The sequence below is a fragment of the Strongylocentrotus purpuratus genome, unplaced genomic scaffold (assembly GCF_000002235.5).
Source record: "Strongylocentrotus purpuratus isolate Spur 01 unplaced genomic scaffold, Spur_5.0 spur5_scaffold_12, whole genome shotgun sequence".
NCBI classification, from domain to species: domain Eukaryota; kingdom Metazoa; phylum Echinodermata; class Echinoidea; order Camarodonta; family Strongylocentrotidae; genus Strongylocentrotus; species Strongylocentrotus purpuratus.
Window position 1 is genome coordinate 22,148,543 of NW_022145597.1, and position 10,037 is coordinate 22,158,579.

Here is a 10,037-nt window from a genome sequence, read left to right on the forward strand (position 1 = left end):
ACGGCTAAAATGTCCAGCACCACCACCACCACCTTCAAAGACCTCCATTCTTCGCTTCTATTTTAGGGCTCAGCCTTATACCTGTAATCACCCAAGTTCATGAAAGAACTCAAAAGAGATGGAAGAATTTCTTTTCTCCTCTTTCCTTTTCGAGGAGTGTAGTCGTGCTGAAAAACTTAAATCAACAGCTTAAAGGGAGAAACCTAAAGGATCGAGACCCTGTGTAAACCAGGGTTTGAAAAGGAGCGACGGTTGCACGCAAGGTGCTCTTCAAGATATTCCAGCCTACCTTCAGGCTTGGTATAGTGACAAGATGGGGTGACGTGTTATGGCCGGGGTGAACTCGTAAACAGGAGTTTAACTGTTTTTTCTTCTTCCAGGACGTCATTTTCCTGTCGAAACCAAATTAATATCTGATAAAAATCTAAGCCGAGTTAATGTTTTGTTTATTATTTTTAAAGAACAAATTTAATGTAGGTTGATAGCACTTTTTACTGATGAATTAGGAAATGGTAAAGCACCTCTGACGTGTATGAGAGAAACAGTGGTAAACCGAAGAAAAACTGAGCAGGTTCCATAAGGTCAAATAGGAGAGAGAATATGAGTGTGTGCGTATTGGTATGTGTGCGTGCGTGTGTCTGTGTGTGCGTGTGTCTGTGTGATAGAGATCAAATATGACTTAAAAATACCCCATTTCGGTTTTCGCTCTGCCTTCAAGTAGTTTTTGTGTGCGTGTGTGTGTGCGTGTGTGGGTAAGAGAATGTGTGTCGAATTGTGCGTGTGCGTGTATGTATAGGTGCATATATGGGTAAAAAATAAAGTGAAAGGGTTATAAACGCATTGTCCTTGAACCAGCGTTTGTGTGTGTGTGGGTGGGTGTGCGGTGCGTGGGTATGTGCAAGAGAGGGATACAGACTCGGTGCCTGTGCGCATGTGTGTGTGTGTGTGTATCATTTTCATGGTGAAGTATGTTACATTTATGTCAAGATCGGGGGGGGGGGGGCGAGTACTAACTTTAGAAAAGATGAAAAAAAGCATTTTTAAGTATAGGGATGAGGAAAATGGGAAAGCTAGGATCACATTTTTTAAAGTGGGAGCAGCTTAAGATTAATTAAGATTTGCTTTCTTCTCCACCGTGAGCTTGTTAAAAGCGTAACTCGATTTTGCGGCCTGGATAACTTATTTAGTATATTTTTCTTAAGTTGAGAATGTTGGCAGACATCCACTGAGTGAGTACTGTGTGTGTGTGTGGGGGGGGGGGGGGTGGGTGGGTGGGTGAGTATGTGTGTGAGTGGGTGAGTATGTTTGTGTGATAGAGGGTGAGTATGTCTGTGTGATGTAGGGGGCAGGGAGGGGGCAGGATTGTTTCAGTAAAATTATCTCCAGATTTGTTTTTTTTTGTAATATATAAGTAAATAACATTTACAATTGACATATTATGTTTAGGTACTTATACGTTTACTTTGTTGCTAAGTTATATTATACTGCAAATAAGTTTGTGTTTAATTATGTTTATGTAAAAGCATCAGTATTGAACACGTTTATTTTATTCGATTGTATGTCATGGTTTGTATTACACATCTGGAGAAATAAAACAAAATTGTTAAAAAAAAAAAAAAAAGTGTGCGAGCATTCTGGGGAAAATAAACAGTAGCAGAGTTTTAAACGCTGGATGTAAAATGAGCCATTTCACTTTTCCCTTTGCCCTTAAACCAGGAGGTCATTCTTTCTTTGCCCAATCACTCAAACAAAGTTTGTCGACAAACCTTTCCTTCTCGCAGGTCACAATTCCGGGGGAGGGGTACAAGGAAGGGTACACAGAACGTGTCAAAAACGGGGAAGACATCAAACTTTTTTCATCTAGAAAACTACAAGGCAAATAATTTCAAGTTTACATTTGTTCTCAAAGAGAATGTTGAGCTTGCTCGGGGAGCCAATAATATGGAAAGTGCAGAGACCCGTAGCCTCGCAGGCCCTCCTTAATAGCGATGGTAGCTTGCAAATAAAAATTAAATTCCATACCGCTGAGTTACAGACGGCGGCTTGTGCTACAAATATTTTCCTAGAATAGTCTCAGTTCCATCAACCCATGAAGAAGCATATTGTAAATTCATTTTTATCTATTATTTGAAAAACTATTTTCCAGTCGAGTTCAGATTTTCATCTCTTAAACATAGCAATCAATTTATGGATGGCACAATAATGGGTTTATCATTATTTTACAAAGGCATAATACCAAGGCAATCAATATACTACTTCGTTCATTGATAAAGATATCAAGATGATCCTCACGCCAAAGTTGTCAAATTTGAAGAGTTTACTCTGATAATAGGCACATATCTCTAACCGCGATGGTTTCGAAAAGCTTATCACGCGATTGCTAACAATTCTGATCCCTTTTTATACGCTATTGTTTACTGTAAGAATTCTCACAAGTATGAATTCAATAGAACCAGATATAATACATTTTATTAAATCGAGACGCCGGGAGTAGATTATAAGCCTAAACGCATAAATAAAATACTTTACTATAACAATGTATAACACTGTAACATGAAACGCATCATGATACATGTAGTACACTGCTTTCAATTGTCTACGCACAGGTACATCACAGGTAGAAGTGCATTGGCATTTTGAATCAACGTGATTATGGTATTTCGTAACATGGTATTAATTGCATCCACGAGCTAACAAATTGTGGCACTTAAAATTCACTTATTCCATATTTGCCGGATTTTATTTGGAACACGATATTGTTTCAACAGCACAGCATATCGGTCGGGGTTAATGATATCCAGTTTACCGCAGACGACTCATTTGGACGATGTAATTCATAGGTATAGGTCTAAATAAATGATAGCCTCAAAAAGCGGAGTAAACACTAATAGTAAAACAAATGTTGGTATATTATCAATCTCACAATATGTTTTCAAGTACAACTGAGTCCATAAGCAAAATTCAAAGTCCCTAATTACATTGGATTATGCATATATCATTTTGCAAAAAAGTAACAACAAATTTCCGCTTATCCATCATTTTCACCTCACATTACTAAAATACACTTTATACTGTAAATGCAATGAGGTTTTGCCTATAACCTATACAGAATTAAAGTACAGCTTAGCATTACACTTGCAAATGATAACATCAATTTATTAACATCAATCAGATATCAGATATCTCTAATAATGGTGCCATTATTATATCTAGATGTCTGAATGGACCACTTTTCTTCCGTATGCCAACTTGGTGAGCTTTTGGTATAAATGGAAGATCAAAGAAGCATTCAACGTGAGAGCGATGTCTCTTAAAATGTCCTCACCAATCTCAATATACAACTTAAAGTTCATATCACTTTTACAGCACATGTAAAGTGAATGCTTATAAGGAACACAATTCGAAGAATCCATTAATCATGATAATTAGACCTTGATGATTATAAATTCATTCGGTACTGGAGTGAAATGTTATGATTTCAATTGTATTCATGATATTCTTTGTGCGGGGAAAAAAGTGGGCCATGTTTGCCATCCATGGCTGCTAGAGTGGAAAACCGATAGCCATTTTGAAAGATATAATCTTAGATGTAAGATAGCAAGCGTCATTATAAGCAAACGGGGCATACATGTTCACTGCTAAATGCAAAAACCCATTCACTTTTACGGCGTGTTTTTTCCTTGATGACCGTGGTTTATATGAAGCTTCACTTGCTGACGTAGTGACTTGCGTCAGTGACTTGCGCTGTCTCTGACGCACCATGACGGAGTGATATGTGTCCAAAATGTGAATGCAAAATGGACATTATAATTATTGCCCTAAATTATTAGCGCATTGACTCACTGTCTCCATAACGTTAATTAGCGTGGGTTATGACGCAATCATAATGACGCAATCGAAACGACGCCTCGTGTGCAACGCCGGGTAAAAATAGGTCCGTTTCATTGCAAAATGAATCTGATAAACTGTGCGGTAATTTTGCTTTTTATTAGTTATGTGACCCTTGTTTTCTAGTAATAGATGGATCGTTGATCATGTGTAAACAACTGCAGAGCTCCCCTGGGGCTCTTTCTTTGATCAGTTAAATATGTGAATATATGACAAGTATTCTGCAACCATGGAGGCCACAGACAAGGGTGGAAACAATAACACGGATATGCACATGCGAAACAATTTACTACATGTTTATATTCCTGACATACTCGCAACGTTGATCTTTCTGTATTTTGCATGACTATTTCACATACTCTATAGTCTATACACTATTCTATGAAATCTATTTTGGCAGAAGCAATTCGTTTATTTTCAGTTATTAACAAGTAGTCAATTAAAATGTTGTATTATTTATCATCCCAGCATCATCATGATATTTGAAATATAAAACTTCCTAGTACTACTTAAAACAAAAACATATAGAATTAGCTACCCCGTCGTGGTAAAGCAGGGCCCAGACAAGAGACACTGTTTTTTCTTCTTTCTTTCCTTTTTTTCAGGGAGTTGGAAGAGGTATTCGGTTTACCACTCTAACTCGGTGGATGAAGTGAAAATTATCAAGACTATTGGAGAGGGTGTGGGAAGGGTCGTAGCGTATTTTCACGTTCCCCTCCCCCTCTCCTTTCTCTCTCCATCTTCCTTTATCTTATATTTTCTTTTAACTTGTTGACGGGGGGGGGGACGTGCCCCCGTGCTCCCTCACAGTAACGCCACTCGTTCAAAAGGAGAAAAAGTCGAAATTGGAATGCGGAAATTATGGGATGGCTCTGGTAAGACTGGGATTTAAGCACCTCGTAATAATTCGCTACCATGCATTTAACGTTACGCACGAACAATTTTAGTGACGATCTTTCAACACTACCCTATATTTTTTCCTTTTATTTTCTTCCTCATTTGATCTGAGATTTTCCTTTTCCTACTTCTAATACTAATCAATCAACTTTGAACGTTTAACTTTGCACACTGAAACAATTACAAAAACTTAAAGCAAACAGAAATAATGTGATGTTTGTTCAAAGGAGAAGATGGAAAGAGAGAGAGAGAGAGAGAGAGAGGTGAGACAGAGAAAGTGACATACAGAATAAATAGAGAAACAGATAGGGAGAAACTGAGATAGAGAGAGAGAGACGAACAGAAGAGAGAAAGAGAGAGAGAGAGAGAAACAGAATAATACATATTTGAAGAGGGACGAATAAAGATATGAGCATGGATAGATAGACAGAAAGAGAGATAGAGAGGTAGAGAGAAAGGGAAGGATAGAGAATACGGCATAGATAATAAAGAGGGAGAAAGAAAATAGAGAAAGATAGAATAAGGAGTTAGACATGAGAGAGAGAGAGAGAGAGAGAGAGAGAGAGAGAGAGAGAGAGAGAGAGAGAAAGACAGAGGATGGGCAATCGGGGAGCTGATATGTATGCGGATGAAACAGTGAGGTGGATAACTTAGAATCTTGAGTAGATAACTCCATACCTAGGTTTTTCGATACATTACCAGTCCAGTAATGTATATCAAAATGCCCAATGGACAAGGTTTTCTAACTGCCACAATGTAGAATTGATATCCTCAAAGTGTTTTTGCACAAAATAAATAACATGTATCCTACATCGGTGCTACGGTGCCATTTCTGAGTGAGTTATATTGCTAAAAGTTTAATACAAACAATCTATAACTAATCTCTAAATTTCATGTACGGCACCCATTTCCCGATTTTGTGCTTTTAGAGCCGGTTCATGTTTAATTATAGCGTGGATAAGTGTGAATTGTTGTATTGTTACTTATTCTCAAATGGATTTTCATATCCAGTAACACCTCGATCCTCCTATGTATTATTTACTTTCCTCTTCTCCCTCTATCTCCTATCTTTTCTCTCTCTTTCTGTCTCACATTCTCTCTCTCCTAGATCATATTTAATACTCTCTTCTATATCATAGGGGGCTTTTTCCGATTGCCAGAACTTTCAAAGTTTAGGGGTTTTCTCAGGTTATTTTGTTCTTTCTGTGTTTCTGTCAGTGTCTCTCTCTCTCTCTTTTACCTTCTGTCTGTCCATCTCTCTAAATTTCTCTCCCTTTCTCGCTTTTATTTCCCCTATCTCAACAGTTCTCTCTCTCTCTCTCTCTCTGGTACATCCAAGGTACATTGCACCATACTTTTTTTTTATCGCGTGCATACTTCCAAACTGATCCCAACCCGGTCTGATCCCTCCATTGAATCTCACTGACCCCGCCTATTGTTCCCGCGTTCCCTACCAAAAAGGCTCCCAAGCGGCGCACCCCGAACCCTGCGGAATGGTGATGCAAATGACCCCCGCGTCCCTTCGGGCGGTTTACCAAGAAGCGTCAGGGGGGTTGCGAGGAAACACAGAAATGGTAGACACGGGGGTGCCGAGAAAAATAAATAATACATCGTCCAGCTTTATTCCACGAGCTTCTTTCCCCCACCTGGTCTTTTCCTTGTCTTATATTTATTTTCTCCCCTCTCTTGAGCAATCTGCTCTAATTGTTTTTTACTTCACCATCATGCATGCGCAAACAAGAGTGTGAAGTTATTTCACGGAGCGGTCAAAAATTTTCTCCCCATAAAAACACGTCCATCTGTTCCTTTTATTTTAGTTACGGAACATTGAAGGAAACGTCTGGTTCTGTAAACATTGCCCATCACTCAATAGATGATAAATGTATTCTATAAAAATGACATTATGCAAAGAAATTAGTTTACCAAATGTTTACCAAATCCTATTCTATCAGGGAAGCTGTCTTTAAAAAAACAAACTTGTTTTCTTTTACAGCTGTGCCCAATTTAGTTTTGTCAAAAATAATAATAATAAAAACGTTACTTATAAAGCGCTTACCACCGAAGTCTCTAAGCGCTATATGTATATTATGCTTTTGTCATTCAAATGTATTTATGTCTGAAATTACATGTCTTTAATTGATGTATTTTACAAATGTTTAATGCAAAGATGGCATCTAAATGAAGTGAAAATATTGAATTGATTTGGTTGCCTAACAGAACACACATGAGAACGGTATTAAGCTTAATCAGCAAAACACATACACATTGACTTTATAGCAGTCTAACACTTACTGATAATAAATCTTAGATACTGAAATCATACGCATAAATAAATATATATGAAACAGAACAGATTGAAATAAATGCATAAACGAAATGGACATACTAAACTCAAAAGTAGATATCAATAAGAGAAGGCTGCAAACTGATATTTTACGTCTTTAAACGAATTAAACTGAACAACTAAGAATATTCCTTTCCAACATGTATACATACATTTTCAAATTTATGTACAATGAAAACCATTATCACATTACCCAATGATAACATAATGCTTTAATAACGCATGTCTATAATGCGACCGAGTTGTTGGATATGTATGCGAAAATAGAGAAACGACATCACTGCTCATAATTGTGATCTACCGCCCTCTAGCAACAAGTTTAAGCAACAGGTGGATGACTTTTCTTTCTCTGTCTTTCCAAGACACACATGCACGTAAATTCGCAAATGCAATTTGTATTGCTGCAAAGAGTGCAGTTTTTGCCTCTAAAATAGTTGTACATATAATCATTGTCATCCGTACGCGTAGACGTTCATTTATTTGCATTTGGCCTAAATCAAGAAGGAAATATTAGGTTAACCAAATATTAAAAGTGGACTGTTCTTGTCCACGAATATAGTAATATGTTATATTGTAAATTGACAAAGATGCTCAAACGACAATCGCTCCAAGATCTAATACTCCTCAATTCTCTGTTCAGTACTTCAACCTTCGACCTAACATTGCACTTTGTCTTAACCATATCACCAACCCCAAATCAAACTGCAGACCTCATCCTAACCATACACAGTAAACGAAAAAAAAGCTAGAGGCAAAATAGGTTGAGTTTTGCTCATGTTATCTCTAGGGACAGAGTGAAATACTCGAAAAGCCTGTTTCCTGCATAAATTATGGCAAGGATTTTTTTAATATGGTAAAATGCCATAAAATCGTAGCCTGTTAAAAAAAATGGTAAGGGCGTTAGAATTTCATTGCTGCAATTTAAGGCTCCCGTCGTCACCTTGTGATCGATTGACATAGACTGGTGAAGGCCTGTTCTCAACAAAATCAATGTTTTATTGACCAACGCGCCTAAATGGCGATGCTTGCTTTTGCCCCGATCCAATCATGGCATGAACCAGTCTCCATGCATCAAAGAAAAATCTGTACACTGAAAGAGTGGTCTAAATTATTAAATTTCTAACTGTGGAGAGCTTTGAAACCAAAAGGAAAACGTTTTATACCGAGGGCTCATTTTCAATACTAAATTCCTCTGTTGATGTCACTTTTCTTTATAAATTAGTCAGAGCATCTTTATAATTGATAATGTTCTTTGGAGAGTGCAGAAAATATCAGAAAGGTGCCTCACGATATATACACACTATGGAGAGTTTGGAACTGACATACTGAGGTCCGATTTTCACTACAAATTCATCTGTTGATATCATTTGCATTAAAATCAAAAATTAAAAACAAAATCGTTGAAATGATATTCATGATTAATTTGTTATTTTGAGAGTCAGTGTACAAATACGGATACATAATAGCGGTATTTAACGCTAAACAAACGCTCTATTTGTGTAGCGTATTCATGTGTAATAAATTCCTGAATTCATATTCGAATCTTGGCAGATGTGCCGATCGGGCAAAAGAAATACCGATTTGTTATTTTTGCTGGGTTGGATGGGAGGATTAATTTCATAGTCGGGCTAAAATGTTGTTTAGATACATACGCACCAACAGACAAATTAAGTATTTAAGCTGGCGACGATGGGTTTTAGTTTTAAACCGGCGTCACCCAAGGGTAGCCCAGCTATTAATTTCAAGATTTACTGAAACTCAAATTGGCAATGCAATCACGTGACCCGGATATTATGAGTTAATTTGGTACTCCATTTCACGCTTTATTAGACGCGGGTCACCGGCACATTATTTTAGCGCGTAGCGTTAAAAACAATGATTGCTTTAATAGCGTTTTGATTGGCAAAGTGATTAGGGGGACCTAGTCGGGCCTTAATTACTGGAAATTCGGTCCAGTGGATAGAAACTTAATTATAAAGATATTATCACATACTTAACTGGGCTATATGACTGAAACTGTTTAACAAGTCGGCCTTCTAGAAATGGAATCCGTAGAAAACTCGTTTCCATTGCTCCTGGGAGGAAAGGAAAGTGGAATAGACGCGTTTTGGGAGTAACTTAACCAAATGTCATCATTTTTCATGCCGCGGAATTACTCATGGATTTATTTGTATTTGTGTCAATTTTTTGTTCCAAAATGGGCAGCCCCTACAGGCTCTGCGGGTCATTATTTACTCGAGGACCTTGTAAAATATGATTGGCAATCCATTCAAGTGACACATCCGTTGCGATATGATAGACAGATTTCAGAATTTTCAGCGAGCAATAATAACCTTTCTGAGCTAGAATAGTTACCAGTCGCGTTAGGTTCAGCTTTATTTCCCATTTTTTGCCCAGGAGACAGTGGCGAAAGGTTGGCCTTGCGGTATTAGGTATAAGAATACCTTTCGTCGAAAATTCCTTTAAAATCAATAGAAGAGAAAGAGGCCCAGAAGTCATTAATGTCAGTATCTCTTGTAATGAGAGGGAAAGAAGGGAAAACAAAATCGCTATATGGTATATAGTTTGACTTACTATTTGCCCTCGCAGTGTGTATTCTGCAACGGAGAATGGAGATGGTGCACAAAGGTATGTCCAGGTTTGAAATCCAATGACCAGGGGACCCCCTAAATTACAAAAGTAAAACGAACATTGTGTCAGTACTATAATAACTACTATCAATATCATCCCCATCTGACATTAAATGTTTAATTAACGCAATAATCATATCATACCCACAAGCATCTAATCACGTACATATCAAACAATGTTGTAAACGTTTAAAAAAAGATACAGTTTAGCTGATCATCAGTCAGTGACTTAAATTCACAACCTTTATGAAAGTTTACATCACATATAAATGATATGA

The 10,037-nt window shown here is 37.5% G+C and overlaps 1 long non-coding RNA gene across 1 annotated transcript; it reads right to left on the minus strand.

Annotated features, from left to right (window-relative positions):
* Nucleotides 1-8,692: 8,692 nt before the first annotated feature.
* LOC115922711 lies at nucleotides 8,693-9,789 on the minus strand. Its single transcript, XR_004063570.1, has 2 exons — nucleotides 9,704-9,789; nucleotides 8,693-9,204 (listed from the first exon to the last, which is right to left on the minus strand). It is a non-coding gene; the product is annotated as an uncharacterized LOC115922711 (long non-coding RNA).
* Nucleotides 9,790-10,037: the final 248 nt, after the last annotated feature.